General features: G+C 33.8%; 1 protein-coding gene across 1 annotated transcript in view; it reads left to right on the top strand.

Annotated features, from left to right (window-relative positions):
* Positions 1 to 362: 362 nt before the first annotated feature.
* Positions 363 to 23892, top strand: part of LOC142977222 (uncharacterized) — an 82778-nt gene continuing 59248 nt past the window's right edge. Inside the window, exon 1 of the mRNA XM_076121369.1 lies at positions 363 to 727. The gene's annotated coding sequence lies outside the window, so the exon portion shown is untranslated. The remainder of the gene's footprint in view (positions 728 to 23892) is intronic.

Consider the following 23892-nt stretch of genomic DNA (forward strand, 5'->3'; position numbering starts at 1 on the left):
TTTTGAATCCGTTCGTATCAATTCCCATATGTTTAATCTCCTATGTTTGAAAAGCTGTATTCAGTTTTTCTCGTAAATAAAAATATTCCAATACAAATATTTTTGTAATCACCTACAGCTATTCAGCTGAAAAGATTTGATGAATAAGCCTTTGAAGCGCAGTAGGCACATTTTTGTATAGTTCAAATTAAACTGCTCGCAACATATTGAAAAATGCGTCTGACTACACAAAACAAATTCTAATTCACAAAAAGCTCAAACAGTTTGAAAACAAATTCGCAACGTCCGTTGGTAGAAATATTGATATGTTATACTAACAAAGGCGAAGCTTGCAGTCGACTTCAGTGTACGCGCGCCTCTCGCGCTGAAAACACGCCGCCCTAGCCGCGCGGCCGCCCGCCCTCGCTACACCTCGACGACCAATCATAACAAAACAACACGCAGAATAACATTCAAAAAATCAACTTCATAAACTGTCTTTACTGTCAAATCTAGTGCTGTCAAATACAAAACATTCTTTTTTCGAAATAAAAAACTTTTTAAATAGTGAAGTTCTATTCATAAATAAAATGGAATTTTAGTCGATTTTTTCGCAATGCAAAGTGAATTATATTTCAATTATTTATATTAAATGTAAAATAAATTAGTGTAATGGAAGAGTGGGCTGTGGAGCGGAAAAGCGGATTGAAACGGCTGAATAACTCTGGTTTTGAATTTTTTTGGTTTGGTAAGTCAATCTTTATGTATTACGGTATTCGGTAGCAAGGAGTACGTGTATGTGCTCGATATCTTATCTTTATAACTGTAAGATTAGATTATACGCATCGATTTTTGATTTGCTACGGTGCAACCTTGCAATTAAATACACCGACATTTTGCAAAATTATATCATGTACAGAGTAGGATGTTTTAAACTTATACTCATTACACATGACTAAAGATTTAGAGAGTAATTCTTGAATTATTCATTCCTATTTATCGGAAGAATTGGTAAATACTTAGTTTAGTGCATACTTTTGTAACATTACAAGAAACATATTGTAACCAAGCCTTTTAGCAAATAAATAGCGTGTCAAATTTTCCCAAAAAAAAAACAACAGCTAAAACATTAGTCAAATTAATTCTTTCACACGTCTAAAATAAACCCATTTCCACATAGCAACTGCTTTATATTTATAAATTCTGTAATTCGTATACAAAAACACATCCAGTCATTTACATGTCCGTCCCATTAATGCTTTAGAATGAACGAGGTTTTATCCAACTCATTTAGAAGGTCCTGGCTGTAAAGGAAGTAAAGAATAAATCAAATGGATGCCATTAAATTTAATTTGAGATAAAGTGATTTGGGGTTCAAAAATAGAATGAGAAAAAGAATGAACGATACATTTTTCTAAGTTTAAGCAACTTAAAATAATATGATTTTATTGAAGGATTGTTAATTGCTAGCAATTTTGAGTTTAGGTCTTGTTATGTGTTCACTCATAGACACATTATAGACAAATTTGTTTGCAATTACAACATTCGGTGATTTAAATAGTTGGTTTTTGGAACTAAGTTACTTATATTCCATGAGGTGCAAATAGAACTCAAATACTGGTCTATAATAGCAATGACATATCTTGCAGCGTTATACAAAAGTATAGTGATTTTGGACTCAAAGAAGTCTTTTTCTAACATTCAAACATCCATACAATTAAGAAAAAATAATAACTACTTATATCAGTAGGTATACATACAAATATAATTGTATTTGTTGGTACACAAAGCCGCCCCAATACATTATGAAACCTAACCACGCCGCTGCTAATGAAGTAATAGTAAGAAACATTGACTGAATAACAATTAGCACGGTTGACCTCGGCACTACGTTTTGAAGCCTTATTATATTAGACTAGAGAACTTCTAGTAGAAACGGCGTACTTTTGGCTTTTATCACTGAGTAAATTTTAAAGTTAAGCAACAGTTGCTGCGATCTATTGATAGATAGGAAGCTACTAAATGATCTATGCGGAACGTGTCAATGCATTAAAGACTTTCTCAATTCCGATCGTAGTGCTTAACGGCCATTCTGAATAACATGAAAATAAAAGTTTAAGCTGCTATGTTCAGTTATATTTCTAAACTGTGACTTTATAAGTTCGAATGGTCTGTAGATATCCCTATATTTGTAAAGTCCATCTTTTATCTGCTGATGTTTCACTAAGAATGGCATGAAAAACCAAGTCAAGGAAACAAAGACCATTAAACATTATAAAGAATATTTTTAACATTATTCTTTAATGCGCACTCAAAATATTCTCACAGACTCTTGTTTAGAGTTTGTCAAGCTTTTTTCTCGTTCATAGCATAAGTTGTAGCGTCTAAGTGACAAATAGAGCAGTTAATGTCAGACGTTATCATAACTGAGGAGCACGACTTGCACGCACACAATCTTGAGTAATGTCTAAGATACGCAACATTGGGAAATGTTAATATTTTTGGACGCTGAGAAAAATATACAACATAAATGTTAAGTTGTATTCTGCCATATTTAAATATGCATTCAGCAGCTGTACATATTTATCCCTGGATTCTAGCCGATCTTGTTAATGTCACATTTTTTTAAAGTCGTCGAAGTAATGAACCAGGTATTCAAACAAATAACATCAGCGTCCAGATAAAAAGCCTACATGGTATCTTCAGTTAAATAGTTGAGTGAAATAAAAATAACTAAATTATAGTTAGATAATAGTAGTTATTCCTCTGTATATTTTGCACACAAAGTTATGGCTAAATAGAATCCAATTCAACAAGTAACATAATCATTTAGTTTCATTCCACAGAACTACCAAAAACTTCGCGTTATTAAATAAAGAGGTTTACCGCATCATTACACTGAGTAAATTAAGCGGGCAAAAGTAATTATTTCGAGGGATTTCGGCCTCACAATAATTATTTTTACTCGTTTATGAAAACACTCGGCCCTAAGCCGTAAACGCTGAATAAATATTTGCCATGTCTGAGGCGTTACGCGTGACGTCATGGCTTTATTGTACATAGAGTGTACGCTTATGTACTGTCAGAAGCAAAAATATACATTGTCACATTTTCAAAAGCATTTTTGTCAAAACATACATACATTTTCCTTTTTAAAGACAACTCCCGCACTAAGAATTGCTCTTGTGTCGCAGGGACTTTTACAAAGAAACAAATAACGGACACAAAAATTGGACAAAAATCGAATCGAACCCACGACGTCCCGCCGCGATGGTAGTAGCGTGGCGACCACCTTAACCACTGCGCCACGGAGGAGGAGTACATACGTACATATTATTTCGCCGTTATTCCATAGGGATAGACAGACACCAAAGAATGCCACTTGGTACGATCCTTACAGACTTCCCTTGCTTCACTCACATCCATACATTTTGTAAAACAGGATCATTAATTTTAACAATTTAAATATTATAATTAATAAAATGTTTTTACTTTAAAATTAATTTTGTAATTATTTCGAATTTACTTACCTGACTTTTACAAATAAACACATCTTCATTCGACTGAAAAAGTGTCACTGTATATTTATTTTTGCTCGTACCGTACATGAAATGTACGCATGTACATAAGGAAGACTTCTTTGTACCTCTACCACACAATGTTTGATTTTGAGATGCTTTTAGGTACTGAGAGTGTATGTAATTTGCGTTTTCGTGTTACGGAGTTTCTGCTGTGAGGTAAATTGCACGAAAAGCCTTTGATAGTCGGTGTAAGAATTTTGAAACAATACTCACATACGGATTAGTATAAACTGGCACGCATCAGTGAACTACCCAACCATTGTTTTCTTTCTTCTCTACTGTTATTAGATAGGTAACATTTCCGTTTAAAACTTCGATCTAATAGAATAAGAAATATGAAGAATTATTGTAAACCTTAAGTTAGCATCGTAAGTAATAACTATAGAATTAACTTTTTGGCCATCCAAACGTTTTACTTTATGTAAATACCCCTCAAATATCTTCCAGTAATTCATTGTTCGTGAAAGCTAGTTATCTATTCTGAGAACAAACTTACACTAGTTAACGAACAATCCCTAAAACAGCTTAGCGCTCATCGCGATTATTCCCCCAACCATTATTTATTCAAGACTACCCGAATCTGTTTCGCGAGCTCAAAGATTTAGCCTCAAGCTTTATATCAGTTTACCCGTAAGCGTTAGAAGTTAGGGTAAAACGCGTTAAAAGGTGGGGTAAACGCGTTAAAAGTTTGGGTAATCCGCGTTAAAAGTTTGGGTAATCCGCGTTAAAAGTTTGGGTAATCCGCGTAAAAAGTTTGGGTAATCCGCGTTAAAAGTTTGGGTAATCCGCGATCAGAGTTAGGGTAAATCCGTTAACTCGACGCTTATACACAATAGATAAGCCTTGTTACTCCTAGCTTTGTAAAGTTTATTTATAGACAACAAAGACAGATTATTTCAAATATTTTATAACAGTAACTGTTATATTACTTCAATGTTTATTCGTCTAATGAGGCTTGATTGATGTTAACAGTGATTTGTTGACGAAAATGCTTTAAAATATTCTGCGAACCTTTCCTGAGATGAAGTGTCGAAGTGATAACATTTTCTCGTTGCTCTCATAACGAACTGGAAATTTCCCTAGGTTTCTATATTTTATACTTTTTCACTTATTTTATTTACTAAAGATCATATACGTTATCTTGTATTGATGCTCTTTAGTTTGCAAACCGAAGACGAGCACGACGTCTCGTCGGAAACAAGTTCTTGCGGTTTACCAGATGTGGTTTTGACACACGTTTATACAACTACAAGACAATTGACGGAAATTGCTTCGAGAATACCTAGTACTATCTAGTGAATGTTAGGAACAATAACTATTTCTTGAAACCAGGTAAAGGCGATATACCTACCTAGCGATATATAGGTAAAATTACACACTAGTGCATTTGTTAAACGCATATTTCTGATCAAGTATTTTAAGTTGTTTTTTTCACTATCGTATCAGCCATTGGCTTCTTGGCCAATGGCAGATTCTTGGCGTATTCAGCATACTCCCCGTTCCATCTTTATAAGTTCACCTTTTAGTTTGTTTTTGAGACAGTAGCAGTTAAGCTAATGTAAAAGAAAATAAATTATCTCAGAACTAAGAACAATGACGTCAAATTCTTGAAACTAGTAGTTAACTAATAGATTTTGTACAATTAATCAGCTAACGAACTCAGTCGGAGCGATTTCCCAGAGGTTTTCAAACACAATGTATTAACACCCACGGCTATTACTTAGGTGATTGCACTCACATTATGTATGCTGAGGTGCGTGGGCGCAGACCTATCCGTCTCCGTGGTGAAGACTCCAGGGATTTTATGACGTCACAGTTACGTACCTATAGTTTTAAGTAAGAATATAATATTGATTCACTGTTTAACAGGCTTTCAACTGACCGCCAATTTTGCGTTAGTCTCAATCACATTATAAATTTAGACTTCAACGGTTTTATTGCTACAATGCTAATGAAATAATAAACATGACTTTTTACAGCCTAGAAACATACCTAGAAACAGTAGAGTAACATTCGTTTGGTCATGCGTTATGCAATTTTATGCAAGGATAAACTTACAGTGCTTGATAACATAAAAATTCCACAAGAAAAACCAAAAAACTCTCACCTTCTCCCAAACAATACATAATTAAGGGCGCGATAAAACTTCACCTAATGAACGCTAGCTTGCAAGTTCATCATAACTCGATAGTTTATTTAGTTTTTTTCCTCGAGTGGGTCGCAGATGTGAAGAGCCATCTTGTTTACTCAGCAATAAACTTGAGGCCTTCGCTGAGAGGCGCTGCGAAGTTCGTGTAATAAGATTGATTCATGAGCAGTTCTGATGCTGTATTTTTGAAGGTTTTCTATAGTTTAGTTATGGTTTTGTCATTTGAATGTAATGTGGTATAATTTGATTGTGTTGGTAGTTTCTAAGAAGGTTTTGTTTAAACATGTATTGATATTGTGATTTTCATTATAATACAAATAGTTTTAGTTGCATTTGTTATAGGTGTTTTCATTACCTACAACTATTTCCTTATGTACATGAATTTTGAATCTAGATTTGGTTGATCCAAAGAGAGTTTTTGATGTATTTGGCTATAATTAATTACATTGCCCAGAAGCAGTGATAGCCGGGTGGTATAAGTTGACACCTCCCACGCAAGTGGTCGCAGGTTCGAACCCAAGGCAACACACCAATGACTTTTCGAAGTTATGTGTGTATTAGAAATAATTGTCACATGCTCCAACGGTGAAGGAAAACATCGTGAGGAAACCTTGCATGCCTAAAAATTTGTTTAATACATTTATTGAGGGCATGCAAAGTCCCCAACCCGCACTTGGCCAGCGTGGTGGACTCAAGGCCTAATCCCTCCCTCATTACGGGAGGAGACCTTTGCCCAGCAGTGGGACAGTAATGGGTTGAATTTATTTTATTTATTATTTTATTGCCCATAGCGTTCGCTCCAATGGACAGAATCATTAACCATCTATATACGTATAAAAAAACAGTAAAAATGGCGTGACTGTACATTTGATATATTCACAAAATTTTAAAATAAAATAACAAGTTTTTATTTCATGATCAGATACTCTAGTTGCATGTTTCCTTTTCTTGTTTTAAATACATCACTTACAAAAGGCGCCACCTATTTTCGCAGGAAACAAACATACTACATACTACACCAAAAAACAACAATTCTGCAAAAAGTACACATTTTATCTTTCATTATTCTTTCATCAGGCTTATCATCTTCCTTACATACAAAACTGGTATCTAAAAGAACGTGACGTAATCTATTTCTGGCACAGTTTCAACGACTTACAAACAGGAGTGAAACGCTGCTCGTTTCTCAACCTGTCCGCTCTACCGCCGTTGTTTATAAACTTTTCACGATAACTAACCGTTTGTTGTGCTTGAAATAAGCTAGCATGAAATAGAAATTCATTTAGAATGCACTTTTAACGGTAATAATTAGACACATTATTGTGTTGTGTTGTTTTCAACTGCTAATTAACGCAAATGTTTATATTATGATGAGTACACGTTTCCTGAAGTGATAAATGATTTTAGAAATACTAATAATCAGATTCACCAGTTCTCGATAAGTGTTAGTTAACTTAACATATGGATTTTTTTTTATTACACTTGTTGTTACTCTTTCCATCACATACGTTACCATAAGTCATGAAACTGTCTCTTAATCTGTATGTTTATCAATTGCTTGGTTACTATTAAACGTATATCAAGTGTCTAATAAGTCGATGACTGTGTGTGAGTTGTCCAAAGAATTCGTCAACTGTTAAGTGACTGCATATTTCACTTTACATAATTCGATTCCTGCACAGCGAGTACAAATAAAAAATATTATTCTACGGTAATTGTATTACGCTTAAATACACAAAACATTCTATATTTAATTTTATGAAATAATTATCGTATCGTACCATCGTGTAAGTTATTCTGAGTGAATAAATAAAAATATTACAGCATTATTAATGTACCAATTAAAATATGTACTACTTTACAAGTCATTAACAATTAAATTGAAAGTACCTCAATGATTCCGATCATTGTTCATTATTAATATGTCCATGTTTAATACGACAATGATAATGTGATGTTTGCAATGTAATGTTTGTACTGAATTATAAATTAAAATTATGTTTTACTTGTTTTATTTCGTTGTCATTAAAACAGACAGTTTTATCGCATGCGTATTAACAAAATAAAACGAAAATGTATTGACAAATACATGAATAAGTATGTTCGTATGACACAGACATGAAATATTTGTTTTATATGGAATCAAATTGACGACATGACGAGTAGTTATAACGAAATCAACCATCTTAATCGCTACGCTACTGTCGTCGTGGAAATTGAAATACATTTCAATTTAAACATCCATCAAACATTTCTCATGTATGTTATAACATAACCGCATTTAGAATTTGCATTCGAAGCCTTTACCGCAACAACTATGCTTTTGAAAGCATTCGGGTACGCCCGCATAGAACGTCGCTCAAACTCGTAGCGCTCGTAGCACTCGTAGCATAGCCGTGGGCTACGGTTACGTATTTCGTAGCAGGATATATGTAGATCGTAGCATAGAATCCGTAGTAATGTTAGCTGACTGAAATAATAGTAACTTAGGTAGGTACTTTATTTTATTATTTTTATTGATTAATTTTAGAGACTTAAATACTTACGTGGTTTTACTAAAAATTATTTTTTCTTGGAGTTACGTTTAATTTGCTTATTAATTAATGCTTACTGCTATTCACAAGACCCGAGGATTTTAATCAGAAAACATTTTTCCAGTCGAGAAATCGAACCATGACCCACATTTGGTTACATGACTTATTACTAATACCAACCAAACCTAAACAATTGAGAACATTGTTGACAAACGTCGAACGCGGTGAAAATTGTAATAAAATTGAACATTCAGGAAAGCCATTTCATAAGAGGAAATCTTATTGAGATGTGGCGAACACCAGCCAATTTGAACCGACGACGGGGATGTTTGAGTATATTCAAATATTCTGAAGAGATTCACTGATTTTTGTGCGACTGGGTATGTGTATGGATACTTACCGGTGTAATTTTTTAAGTGTGAATGTGTAGCAATACTTTTTAGGAAGGATTACCGCGATAGAACATTAGTACCTCAATTTTGTTTGATGTGGTCGCAAGCTAGTTTAAAAAAAAGGTTTTATGTTATTATGTTTTTACCCTTACCTATATTTGGGAGGAGACTTTTGCCTTACAGTGGGAAATTAATAGGCAAAAAATTATAAAGATAGTTATTTTAGGAACAATCAAGAGAAATAATAAAACAGACAAGTAAGTTACAATACTCCATTGCATATTGTGCGTGGAGTTTTCAGGCGATAGAGGCATTTTTTAAACGAGAAGTTTGTTAAGTGAGGTTGTGAATGCGAGCTTATTAGCTTTGAGTAGGCATTCTAAATATATATACATATGTACATAATGTGGGTCTGAATGCATCTGTATGTTCGTGTATTTTTCTACAATCCTTAATGTAGTGCAACGTTGATTACTAAGTAATAAAAGTGGTAGAAACATTGTACACACGAATATTACATTCGAAAACTTTTACCACGTTAAGACTTCTTTCTCGTTTCTCGGAATTCTGTATTTTACAAGCTAGTTCATAGTTGCAATTCACACAGTACCTAGAAGTAGAGGTTTACTTAAATAACGTTCGTATTAATGTATTTGCAAGTGTAAATTTGTAGAGTATGTAGGTATAGATATCGGGGTATACAGACTGTAAATTACTATGATAGGTATGTATTTCATAGTGGTTATATATTCCATAGTGAGGTTGTCCAACCCAAGGCAAGAAACAACAAAACTTAACAAGAAACAATCCCAAATTTACGAATAGCTTCACTTACATATTGTAAAATCATTTAAAAAGCCAAAATTCTAAGTGTGCACCAGGATCTCACGTAAAAAGTGGCGTTCATTAATCTTTATCTAAAAGGGGGGCAACAAGGCTTGACTTAACGTGGTATACAATATTCTACAAATTTAATTGCATTTGTATTTATTGGTACTTCTCTTTTACAAAACAATATTTGGTCACGAATTTAGCCAACAGAGACTGTTTGGAGAGCAAATTCTAGCGATTCCCCACACGTGCATTTAGACTCTAATTGGCGTTATACACTTTATACAAGTTTGAGAACTTAATTGAAAAGTACTGGCTGAGCGTAAGCAAGTGGAGTAGAATCAGATATTGATTCAATATTTGCACAATAAAAAGCCATTTTTATTGTTACAGCTGTGCTGTTTGCTCCCAGTCTGGACGTTTTGAACTCGTTTGATAGGATATAGTGGCAAGAGTCGGCTAATTCTAATTGTTTAATGTAATATTGCCAAATTAAATGTTGTATTAGCGGGGTAAATATGTAAATGAGGCAAGGGAAGTTTGTAGTTATAAGTGACGTTTTTTGGTTTGCACCTACTCCTATGCGATTAAAAGGCATGATTTTATTTAGGAGTGTGCATTAATTCGAACATTTATATATAGCACTATAAATAAAACTAATAAAATTACTATGTATGAGCTGAATAGTTAATTGTCCTTGAAAAGTATTGCTTATATCTCGCGATCAAGAGTCAATTTATGTTTTAGTGGCAATAATTTTTTTTGAGACTATTTAGTACTTTTTATAACAATTTATTAACCACCAGACTAAAACAATTTATTACTGCTAATAAAAAAAACACGTACATACATAAAATTCTCGGTTTGGCAAAATTAAAAGCATAAATCGCGGGGTTTCATTCTAATTCTATTTTATTTAAGAAGATATCAATAGATATTCCTTCGTAAGTGATCCATATTTTATCCATCAATAGACGCGCTCCTGCTTCATGTAGCGGAAAATCCTGCGATGGCCCTTAAAACATGTCGTCGTTAACATTTTCTATCTCATTTCACTTAATATGTGACTATGAGTAACTGTTACTGCCCAATTGAATGGCCCTTGGTGATCAATTTTCAACTTTTGCGTTGCAAGACTAATATTGTACTGAATCTGATTTTGACTGTAGAGGTTTCGAGTTAAAATCGCAGGTGGGGCAAAAAATGTATTCCTGAGTAAGTATTTCTGTCACAAAATTCACAAAGAATTACCCGAAGTTTAGAAGTTGCGTCAGTTATTCGCACTTGCACTGGACTGACAGTGAGGGAATTTAGAGTGCACTTGTATATTGTGCCCGTAGTTGGTCACTAAATACAAAGACCTGCACAGTTCGCTGATTTTTATAAAACCGGCCACCGTAGTCGAATATCGGCCAGAAGGCATTTATTCACGTTATGTATGGTATTTTTAATTGCTGATAATAATCATGATGAAAATATATAAATGTTTTAATTATTGTGTCAATATTAACATTACAGCAAATTACAACTATTTCTGCTGCACTATAACTTCTTAAGATGCTTATGTGCCTAGATTTAAGTCCTCAGCCACACTTGCGTAGGAGTGAAGAATATGTCATATGGCTATCACTACTTTATCGGATAACCACCCTCGCAGCACTAGAGAAGTGTACCATAACTTATTAATTGTATTATTCGTAGTATTCTTACCTCCCTTAATTAACGACGTTAAATACTAAATAAATCCTCATCATATACTTCTTTCTTTCATTAATAGTCACCTTATTTCGGACAAATTATACCAGAAGTACCAGGCTCGCAGAAAGCACAAAGAGCTAACACATTTCCCTTGTAGAGGAGTAACAATAACTCATTATCGTTATCAATGCGTGGGCTCGAGACTAACCCACGCGTGTAAAACACAGATAGCCATTAATTAAGCCTGCCGAGGCGAACGCTGTCGTCAGCCGGCTAACCGTTAGTGGTTTGTAACCGGTTGACGAGTAACCTGAAAACCGATCACAAACCACTTGTGAACGTTTGAGGGTTGCTATAGAAAATATTGTTTGAGATATTGGTTATAAAATCTAGAAGAATATAGAGTTTTATGTGTGACTCTTTCTTTCTTAACGACAATTTTGAGTATTTTTTTTAACAAAAGTACTTTTTCTGTTCTACAATTGGGCCAGGATCGAATGACGGAGTCAGTGAGGGGGTTGTACAACGCTAAGAACGGGTTAGGGACTATGCAGTATTTCAAAGAAACAAAACATTGTATTTAAATCAGTCTTTCTTGTACGAATACAAATATTGAATTTCTGGTTCTTAAATGTAAAGATTTTAAGTTTATTAGTTTATTATTCTACCTTTAGAGATAACTAAATATCATATTTCTGTTACTGTCAGATGACATTGAGCATTATATCTCTGAATCGCAACTATCTCGTTTCTGTATGTTGTGCCAACAAACTCTAGCTGGCAGCCTTCCATACCTTTAGATATTTCTCGATCAGAGATAGCAAACGGAATAAAACTAAGAATCAGAAGTCACAAACACTGTTATTTAGAACGGAACCATTTGCTGACAATGTATAAAATAGGTATTGGAGTTGCGTTAAAATGAAAATGATATTCTTAACAAAATACATTGCTTTTTCCTTCAGCCCACTAACTTACATTATCACTGATAGTATGAACTCATATGAAGAAACAGGTTGGCTAGCATTTCTAGTTATGCCTAGCATTTCTGGTTAAACGTGTAATGTTTGATTGCAACAGATTACACTCCTAAAAATATTCAATGTGCTCATCAATGAAAGCCTGTGGAAAACGAAAAATAAAGTCATTTTTATAAAACTACGAAGTAAATAGAATTATCACAAAAAAGGGATTGCCATCTACATACATTTTCGTATCTTTTTCTAAGAATTTAACTTCTTATTGTCAAACACATTTCAATTTCAAAGCATTGAAAGAAAAACAAAAGCTGAAAGATAATGTATGTTATAACAATGTCTGCACTCTCGAAGTAATTTTAATATTTAAATGTAGAGACTACATATTACAGGAGCGAGTCTGTGGAATGCATTACGAGGTACAGTCAACACCAAATGTACTTAAACAAGTTCAGTATTTGTTCTGACTTTGTAAAGACAAATAAGAAGACTAGAGTTAAAAAGACATGGATGACTTGTTAGTACTGTTACTTTTCTAAGCATATCTAAGGCTATATGTACAATATGTACATGTAGTATATAGCCTAATTGAAGGAAAAATAGGTAATTTACTTTACAATTTACATAAACTCGTCTCCAAGTATGTATACGTTTGGAGTGTTAATTCTTTAAAATTGTCATAACTAACACATCCTCCTGCGACCATGACTTAACAGCTAAGGCCTTTTGCTAAACGATTTGTATCTTAATAGATAACAACCGGGACCGACTTTTTACGTGCCCTCCAGTCACGGAGACGCGCAGTTCAAATACCACTATGCGGTCACCCATCTATGGCATAACTGCGCCAGGTATAGCTCAACCCGCAGTTCGTTTACCGACCGGTGAGCGCAACTGGCTTTGGGCTCCTATTTAAAGAGATAAAAAAATTATCAGAAACTTTTATCACAGACTGTACATATATGTACATCTTATGTCATTATGTATGTCATAATATATTGAATTAACAATGTGATCTCGCACAATGTATTCGTATTTCTTTAATGATAATATTACATTAAGGTTTACAATACAACATCTGTATTATGTGAGATATTTCAATTGTAGTCGAATCTTTATATCAAATATTAACTGGTTAATGCAATATAATTTTATTCGAATTTTTGTAGCATTTCTATAAATTTTTTGATGCTTTATCTTTGTTATATTTATGTTTTAGTATTTATCTTTTGTATATAGTTCGATTTTAATTGAATGTACATGTAAATATTTATAATTATTTTGTATTATATTTATATTAATCTATACTAATATTATAAAGCTGAAGAGTTTGTTTGTTTGTTTGTTTGAACGCGCTAATCTCGGAAACTACTGGTCCGATTTGAAAAATTCTTTCAGTGTTAGATAGCCCATTTACCGAGGAAGGCTATAGGCTATATATCATCACGCTACGACCAATAGGAGCAGAGTAACAGTAAAAAATGTTACAAAAACGGGGAAAATTATGATTATCTTAAGTGACGCAAGCGAAGTTGCGCGGGTTAGCTAGTCATATATTAATTTTCTCGTTATAAATTCAAATATTTCAGGAACTTTCATGACTGTTCCTAACTAAACTAAACAGAATGATTGATGACGAAGGTTAGTAGTGCTTAACTCATTACTGTCCTACTGAGCTACAGGAATGAGAAATGTCCTCAGATCTTCCCCACGGAACAAGACGGGAACGTTTAAAATTTTTTTAGGTATGTAAGGTTTCCTTGCTATTTACAAATGAGAAACTAAGGTTACAAGTTATGATAGCTGTAAAGGACAGTTAAAATATGTGCAAGAGTGCAGTACGACCTGATGTGAATTACCAAGTAGCTATCTAGAGAATGTAACGATGCATCTTAGTGTAATGTATTACGGTAGAATTTATTTGTGACAGGCTGACTAGATCCAAGCGCGCGTAATTTGGGTCATGTACAATTTTTTTGCGGATATGATTTTTGAAAAATAAGTTACTCTATGTTTGAACCCAGTTTTTCAGCTATCCGAATTGTACATACTATGTCTCCATGCTTAATCATTGAAATTGTTTTGGTATTTTAGTCGTGACAGATAGGTCAGTAGACCTTTTAATTTCATATTTAAAATATTTATATGTATGAATAAGTACTATGGATTCCACTTCCATTTGGGTCTAATACTTATGTAGTAAGTACGTGTCTACGATTGACGTATGTATATTTAAAATGTCCTACGAAACATACACATCATCATCATGATAATCCTGTATAGAATGTTAAAAGCCCTAAATCTTAATCTATTTTCTGGTGGAAAAAGTAGTTTCTATTTACGAAACAAAGTAGAACAAAAAGCTTGAAAAAGTCTTAATGAAAAACCTCAAACAAATTACTAACGCGAACAAAAACCTTTGTCTCGGGGGTAATTATAAAATAACCTCATTTCATTCAATCTCTTGTAAAAGATTAGCAACTGTATAAACGTTCAAGCTTTTATAAGAAACTGTATTGTGCTCGCGGCGCTGGCGGGAGAAAAAACCATAGGTATATTTTAATTCTGTTTAATTTAAATGAGATAAAATGAATTCTCGGCCAGATAAAGCAGAGATTCAAAGAGTTATTAATTTATAAATGTGAATGTGTATTTGTTTCCTTGCTTTCCCTTATCATCCTTCCCTTGCAACTATTTGCAATGTTTGTCCTAAGTAATAAAGGCCGAGCCTGTAGTCATATACCGGGCACGTTATCAAATTCCGAGCTACTATTAGTTAGCGCAATGTTATGAATTGAAAGAGATCAAATTTGGTCAACATGAGAATCGAACCCAGAATCTTAGAATCAGCAGTCGTATACGCTACCGATCGGCCCACAGAAGCCGAGTGAGATCTCTTAAAAATCTAGATATTTAACATAACAGTTATTCAAATCATTATCTTCAACATTTAAAGTCGAGGTATTCAAAAGGTAATACGCAAAACTCCAATAAAGGTTGTTCAACATGTCGTCAACGTAAGTAAGTTGTCCATTAACATGATTAGTGATCCGAGGACTCAACGTAATGATGTCTTTGTGCCGACACTTGAATAACTCACACAATCACTGGGTGGCTCAGGCTTTTGTTGTACAGTCAATAGAAGTGGGCTCTTTTAATGCTGTATTAATTAGACTCTGCAATAGTAGTCGTAGATTTGAATGAGCAATGAATAAGGTTAATTAACTACAAGATGACCTAGTGAAGTGATTCATATTAAACCGAGTAAATTAATAAGGTAATTCGAATGTTTGTTTTCGTTTTTCCTTTTTTTCTCATTTTAGGGGGGTTTAAGCGCGACTGAAAATAAAAGGATTAGGGTACCTTATTTGTTTACCGGACATTTGCAAAAATGCTGGTCTAGAAGTATAAAATACACCCTCGATTTGCCATTACGATGTTAGTTCCAGGAGCAAGCTTATACCGGGTACGTTACTTAACTCCTAGCAACTATCGAGAATCGTCTAATGTACTTATTTCTTGTATATTACGTAAATGGCAAGATATTAGTTACTAACTTATTTCTGCACTACTTTCCGGAAAACAAAGGTGGAGTTATAAATAAATAACAAGTTTATAACTAAAGAAATTACATAAAAAATCACTAACTAAATAATATTTGTTTCGGCTTTTCTAATAATTGTTTGATTCGTCATAAGAACCACTTCTGTTTATTTTATCAGAAACTTTGTGCGTAGGTTGATTTGATTTAGTAAGGCCGAACTTCGTCAATAATAAATAATAATAAAGTTATACAAAAGTGAAATATCTATAGGTAATAAACTGTTATTTATTGTTTTACGAGAATACATAACGCATATTTCTGTAGCAATGGAAGAATTCTGCCCTTCGTATACAGCTTGACGACGCGTTCCCGCAACTTAATCGTTGAGTATCGTAAATATAATACCAGTATCGGAGATAGGAAAAAGTTGCAAGTTTAAACAACAACCGTAATCACTTATGTTTTGGTTTCACTACTACTGGAAAAGCATCATATAGAATTTTGACATTTGTTTTCTTGCATTTGCTGTCACTTTACCTAGCAGATATTTATCATATAGTCATTTATCAGATAGATATCTGACATCCTGACTTTGACTTTGTCTACGTATAGGGTTTTTATTAAACTTCACAACTTAACAGTTACACTATTAGCACGATAGGCACTATAGTATTCAAGTTTTCAACAAAGATCGTGTCACTTCGGCTATCTCCGCCGCACATCGGGATTCAGCGGGCAGTCTCAACAAAACGTAGAAAAAAATCCGTTAATCGGTGTGAAAGGTCAAAGCAAAGGACTTGTTGCACTTTTTTCTACTCCACAGTTCATTTCTTTTTTACTAGCTACAGTTTTACTCGTTCGGGATAATGGACTTATGAATATCGTGAATGAGTACGACTTTTCTCTTTTACAATCTTTGTGAAATTACTTTTTAGAGAGAGATGCGACTTACACTATGTGGTTTTATGGAGGAGAGAAAACTGATAGTTTTATTTGGGTAATGTTTTTAAAGCAAATATTAGCTACAACTTATAATCAGAACTAGATTTAGATTTTTGGAGATTAACAAACATACAAATCATAAACAAAATGTAGGTATATCTTAAACTATCCAACTAAATCTATGGATAAGAATAATATTGGTGTATTTATGTTGTAATTTGGAGTTAAACTCATGTTCTGCTTTTACAACAAAAGGACTATCATTATCAATATACAGTGCTGTCTGTATTTATAGGTGCTCCAACACAGCATATATAACGTTAGAAATTGACTTATAAAATTTGTTTTTAAACCAATTTTGTTTTAAAATTTTATTAAAATTATTTTGTTAGCGTGTTACACAATGTTGTATAACGTTATATAAATGCTGTGTGAGAGCATCACATTATGTTAGCTATGCAACATAATTCCAAAATTCTATAATATAATATAATTTATCTCTTTCACCATAACCTCCAGCAATATACAATCTCCAAAACCCCTTACAACATATAGCTGCCATTCATTTCTCATTACATAACGGACACTCATATATTTATCATGATAGTCCTGACCCATAACAAATAGATACAAATGATTCAAGGATCCCCTGACGTCGCAATATTGGCCTCTTAATTACAATTAGGGGTTCGCAATATATTTCGAGAAGGCTCCAGTACCGTATGAGGAAATAAAGATGAACTCATTGAGTGTTTACTACTTATGGGAGCCGTGATTGCGAGGGTTTCCTTATGAGATACGTTTTGTGGGTACGAAGTAAGATAGATGAGAAGTGAAGACTTTATGTGGTTATTAGATTCTACCCGCGAAATTACCCGCGTGAAAAGATTTTTAGAGCGAAAAGTACCCTCCTAGTCAATTCGTGTTATAAACTATATTTATAGCAGTAGTACTGTGAAAGCTATTGTTCTTTGTTCTCTACAACTCCGTATCAGTTTTTTAAAGCGGTACCTATATAGACACAAAAAACTTGATCAATTAAACATTGAATTAAATCTGTAACAAATAGATCACCTTTGAGAAGATTTTTCCAACAGAAAGCTGAATTGTAAAGAGTAGCTCCACTACGAAAAAAACATTCTGATCAGGGTTACTGCTCAACTTAAATTGAGCTTAATTTTTAACAGTTTTCTTGAGCAGCGGGTCATGAATGTAAAAAACATCTACTAAAGTATAAGCATGCTAGGAGAAGCCTTTGACCTTTAGACACTAAGAAGGCAGTAAAATGGCAAGGGTTTGATGTCAGGCGCGGTAATGTTCAACGCGGGACAAACAATCACGATGCATTAACTTTTATAACCGAGTCACTGCCTACATATCGTTTTGATAAAGACTTTTTGTTGGATTTTGTTTCTAGAAACTATCATTGTATGTAGTAGTGCAGAATACATAATGTTGAACGAATTCTTAGGTTTTAAAATGGAGAAATCAACATTAAACTCAAAGGTGTAGAGAGTTTTAAACATATTTTCTTGGCATCTTCTCTTTATGTCGGAGAAAAGTCCAAAAGTGAAGAAAACTATGTTAGCTCGATGAACCAGCTGCTGTACAAGATTATTCTATGCTTCCGTAAACATAATGTTACGTAAGTATGTATCTATGTATGTATGTGACGTGTTCAAGTGAAAACTAGGAACATAATCAATTCAGGTCAAATTTGTCAGGGCTGTATGTTACTGGAGCAAGGGATAGTTTGCGAAAAATCATAACTTTCCATCACGCCTTGCCGTAATCGGGTGAAAAAATAAGTTACCTTCTCCGTGACCTATAAAACGGTCTACCGAACAAATCGGTAACAGGTAATATGATATTTTCTACGAAATTGAATAATACCTGCTACGAAAACCCTTTCCTTATATCACGAGTCGGTAATCGGGTCAAAACTATAAAACCCGCCATTTACTCCGGATTCTGGAACATTCTTATACATCGTTCAAAGAAAAATATAGAAGCGGTTTATCAAAATCCTTGACTACTAAGGGACTAGTGAAATGAGGTCGATCTATGACCGCCACAGGAACGTAAACACTACGCGTAATATAATTCCCTCTTTATTTTATCTAAGGTTCAAATACGAGTACGTTTAGTTGTAACGGGTGCAACAAACAAGTAGCAAGTACAAAATCAATGTGTTTGATTACAGGATCAATTATCTAATTTATTATATTCCAAAATCTACAAAGAACTAATTAAAAACATTGCTAAGACTGCATCTGAATATAAGTGGTTTTTCATTGCTTGCTTCTATTGAGGACACTTTTTTATATAACAACGTCAAACCCCTTAACGTAATTATCCAAAGCATGAAAGCATTCAAAATAATTGTTCGTCAAACGCAGGGTAGAGCATTCGCCCGAACATTACAAATAAATGCTCCAATGTGTGTTCACCTTTTGGGTAAAGTACCCAAATTACGGTTCTTCTCGAAATTTTCACAAGCTCACTTAAAATTTTTGCGGCTTTAATTTTGATGAAGAAATCCGGACAGTTTTATTGGTAAAAGTTTTTGGTTTAGAGGAGTTCTTTTATGAGAGGTCACTGCTGTTCAAACGAGAATGTCATTTAAACGTTTTCATTAAGGAATCTTCCCCTCTCTGATATTCTTAGACGATGAGTATTAATGCCCGTACCTTTCGTGCGATGATTAGTAAGTAAGCTAGCTACGTTTTGGCTTGTGCTATTATTTCCATAATCTGTTGGACTCAGGTTTTTATTAACCAATAAGGTAAAATCAACAAATAAAATCTATTTACTGTAGAATTTTACAAAAATATCTTTGTACACAGACAGCACATGAGTTTGACGGAAAATCAAGTCGAATCCACACGTTGTTATTACAGATGTAGATTCAAAACCTAAATAGAAAACGAAAAATATTCGGATACTCAGTAACCTAAAAGCTGTTTTAAATGGGTTAACTTTGGTTTGTATACAGATAGTTTACTTCAATAACCCAGAACACATTTTTATTAAAGCGCGGTCGATATTCCGGGTTAAGGGGATAAGCTAGTGAGATATAAAATAATAAAATAATATTACATCTCAACGTAATATTCTACGTGTAAATTTAACGCGTACTTCCTGCAATTATTCCATGTTATTGTATAATTCTGGCGAGGAAAACGCAGTAAACCATTTTATTACCGCGCACTGAGTTAATACCTATTGTCAATATATTACCACTTAGATATTACTCGTATTATCTCCTATAGCACGCTATAGTCATGTTTAAGGACTCATTCACGTTTAGCGTAAGGTTTTGCGATTCTTGGTGTTCGACACAATGCATACAATTATATAAATGTGTAACTATGATTGTATTTGATAATCAGGGCTCATAAGATGCATGAAGCATAGGGATAGGCTACATCATAGATCTAGACTCGAACCTAATAACCAAGTTCTGCGCCTTTCATACACTAGATACCGAAACTTTTTTGTAAATCTCCTGCGTAAACTTAAACTACAGTATGAAAACCAAGAGCTAAATAATAACCGTAAAAATCCTAAAAAACTTTGGCAGTCCATCAAACAATTTTGCAATTTTTCTTCTTTTAATAAGGAACCAACTGAGCTGCTGCCTGACTATAATACCGTACAATCGTCTCTAGATCTCTGTAATGATCATTTCTCCACGGTAGGTCCTCGGCTTGCAAACACTATTTTAACTAAAATGAATACTACAGAAAATGAACTTGCTAATTTAGTTAAACCCAACAACGTTGCCGCAGACTCTCTTTTTATGACACCTACAGACCACGATGAAGTGCAATAACAATTGATGTCCGGATTACAAAACGAAAAAGCCCCCGGTATTGATGGCCTAACCAACTCCCTAGTTAAATATATCAAAGAAGCTGTTGTCATTCCACTCACTCACATATTTAATCAAAGCCTATCTACTGGTACATTTCCTAAGACTTGGAAAGTAGCGTCAGTTATTCCAGTACATAAAAGTGGCCCTAAAAACTCCATCGGCAATTATAGGCCGATATCATTGTTAAACGTTTTCTCAAAAATGCTAGAGAAACTAGTTAATAAAAGACTGAATAATTTCTTAGCTTCCCGAAATCTAATATCGCCTCGACAATTCGGCTTCCAAAAAGAAAAATGCACTGAAGATGCGGTATCCCTTTTGACATCAATAGTAGCCTCCAATCTCGATAATAAGCAGTGCTGTGTAGGTGTGTTTCTTGATTTAGCGAAGGCGTTCGATACAGTCTCCGTTCCGATACTTCTTAAAAAACTCAATAACGTGGGAGTGAGAGGTGTCGCCTCTAATTGGTTTAAAAGTTATCTCACAGAACGGAGTCAGTGCGTGAAGATAGGTAAGTCTCTGAGTAGTCCAAAATTTCTGACATTTGGTGTCCCACAGGGCAGTATTTTGGGTCCAACGTTATTTACAATCTACCTCAACGACATTCATGACGTTCCAATGGAAAAGGCCGAAATAGTCTGCTACGCTGATGACACAGCAATAGTTTTTAATGGAAATACTTGGACAGAAACTCTTTCGCGTGCAGAACTTGGATTGGCAAAGATCTATGAATGGCTGGAAAATAATCTACTGACGCTAAACACTAGTAAGACCGAATACATCTGTTTTCATAAGACAGATGTTTCTTCCCCCTCTGATACTCTTATCAAAATTCATGTGTGCAATGACAGCATCTGCAACTGTGAACCTTTAAAAAGGAAAACTGTCGTAAAATATCTGGGCGTATTTGTAGATGAGAAACTAACGTTTAAAAAACACATCGAGACCCTATCAGCACGCGTTAGAAAGGTGATTGGAATTTTTAAGCATCTCAGAAATATTGCAGACACAAAAACTCTCAAAATGGTGTATTTTGCCATATGTCAATCTATTTTGACTTATTGCATCACATGTTGGGGTGGAGCTGCCAAGTCCTTGCTCATTCTAGTAGAAAAAGCGCAAAGGTCTGTTCTTAAAGTGATTTTTAAAAAATCGTTTCGGTATCCTACAACTCTAGTATATGCTGACAGCAACGTACTCAGTGTTAGACAATTATACATCCTCAAGATGTCAACCTTAGTACACAAAATTGTTCTAGTCTCAAATCAGTACCAAGAGTTAATCAACCGAAGAATGTTCCGTCTCCCAAAACCAGCAGTTAAAACAGTGTTTGCTCGGCGCTTTGGACAATTTGCTAAAGTCCATGTTTATAATACGGTTCTCAAACACTGCAATATCAAAGAAAAGTCTTTGCGTGTGGCCAAAACTATTATATCAAAATGGTTAACCACAATGACATACAATAGTACTGAAGAAATTCTAAAAATACAAATTTGATATTCATAAATGAGCATAATAATATGGTCACTAAACATATAATATAATTGAATTAATGATTTATTTACCTATATTTTATGTATATACTCATATTTACGTATATAAACATACATACATACATACACATACATATATATACAATATTAATTATATTAAGTGGACATACATAATGATATAAATAAGTTTAAAACTACCTAAAACTGATCTCACTACACTTAGCTCATAAATTATAACTTTGTCTTTGGGATTTAAATTTTATTTAGCTTTAAGTATTTTAATATTTTTAAGAAATGCGATATAATTTTGTTAATTGTTATATTTGAATAATTTGTAACTACATTTATAGTCTAAGCGTGAAATTGTAAAACTGAACGACTGAAACCATGTTTTTGTAAATCGTAGACGGTCTTCTCGACACAGGCATGCCTAGTGAGAAGACCACCAGATATTGTTCCTACCGTTAAGAATGTATCAGCTTTAGATATAGAAATAATGTGAAGTGTTTATTTTAGAAACTTGTATTTGTCTATTGCTGCAATAAATATTTTTTCATTTTTTTTTTTTTCATTTTTTCATTTCACTTTCACTTATAAACTATAATGGTTTATCCTGGTTCATCCCGTTTAAACGAGATTTTTCTTAACAACACAAACATTTTAGTTAAATTGCATCCCATTGTTTTACCAAAAAAACTGATTCTAAATAAAAAAAACAATTATTTTTCGCGTTCAATCCGTTCGTAGTTAATAATGAGTTCCATCATTCAGGCTTCGGCTACAATAATTTAAAAGAGGTAAGGTACTTTAAACTGAACTTAATTATACACTTTAGTTCGAAGTCATTTGCCAAAGTGATTTGATTTGACTGAGTGAGTTGATTTGACTGAGTGATTTGAATTTACCTGGTGAAGTGAAATTGAATCGTGGAATCACTTGCTATCATTTGGTTCGACTGTACATTCAAATTAGGTCAGAGGCGAGGTGAGGACGAATGCAATGAACCCGAACAATTGGGACAATTGTCATCTCCTAATTGAGAAACTATAGGAACTAACGCAGGTATATAAAGGTACCATGCATTATTTTCCTGACTAAATGATCTGTGAAGTGGCTCTTCTCAAAAATATTTGTATTGAACTTAGCATTAAACAAAGTATGACTTAAGAAAAATGAGAACTTAGAGCGACAATTAATGTCAACTTAATTATCTATCTGTGAATTCTTAGTCTATTCATACCTTGCTAATATATCTGATAAAGGATAATTCACTATCTACAGAATTTCTATAAAACAAAGTCGTCTCGCAGCGTCTGTCTATCTAGCTAAACTCAGAATATACGTTATTCATGCGGTTTTCTATCCACAGTGATTGCCGAGAAAGATTTTAGTGTATAATTTGTTAAGGTGGTATGTTAAATAACTGTTTAACTCAGGCGCGGCGTTAACAGGCGACTACTCTAATATAGAAGATTATTTAATATGAATAATACTTTTTACTTCAACCGTCAGTAAAAACACGTTGTAACATAACATTAAAAATAAATTGCACAAAAAATGTTATAAAATAAACAGTAATGTAATGTATATCAGTTGGTAGCTGGCGGCGTGTTATTTTTTATCAGCCGCTGTTGGTTTTCACTCTGCTGAAAATACAATGACCCGAACACCAGATATCGGAATATGTTTATAAGGAACTATAGATGCTGAACAGTTTCAGTCGCGCTGAAAAAAATATGTTTGTTAGGTACTTTTGTGTAAAAAATATTGTGTGATGTAAAATTTTCGTATTTTCTCGACAATGACGCGTTTGTCGTCGTCGTTATCGGATAAAAAAATTCGAACGCAAAATTTAATAATCTTCAAATAACTAAACTAAATAAAACAAATTTTAA

Source organism: Anticarsia gemmatalis, chromosome 1 (assembly GCF_050436995.1).
Source record: "Anticarsia gemmatalis isolate Benzon Research Colony breed Stoneville strain chromosome 1, ilAntGemm2 primary, whole genome shotgun sequence".
In the NCBI taxonomy this organism is placed as follows: Eukaryota; Metazoa; Arthropoda; class Insecta; order Lepidoptera; family Erebidae; genus Anticarsia; species Anticarsia gemmatalis.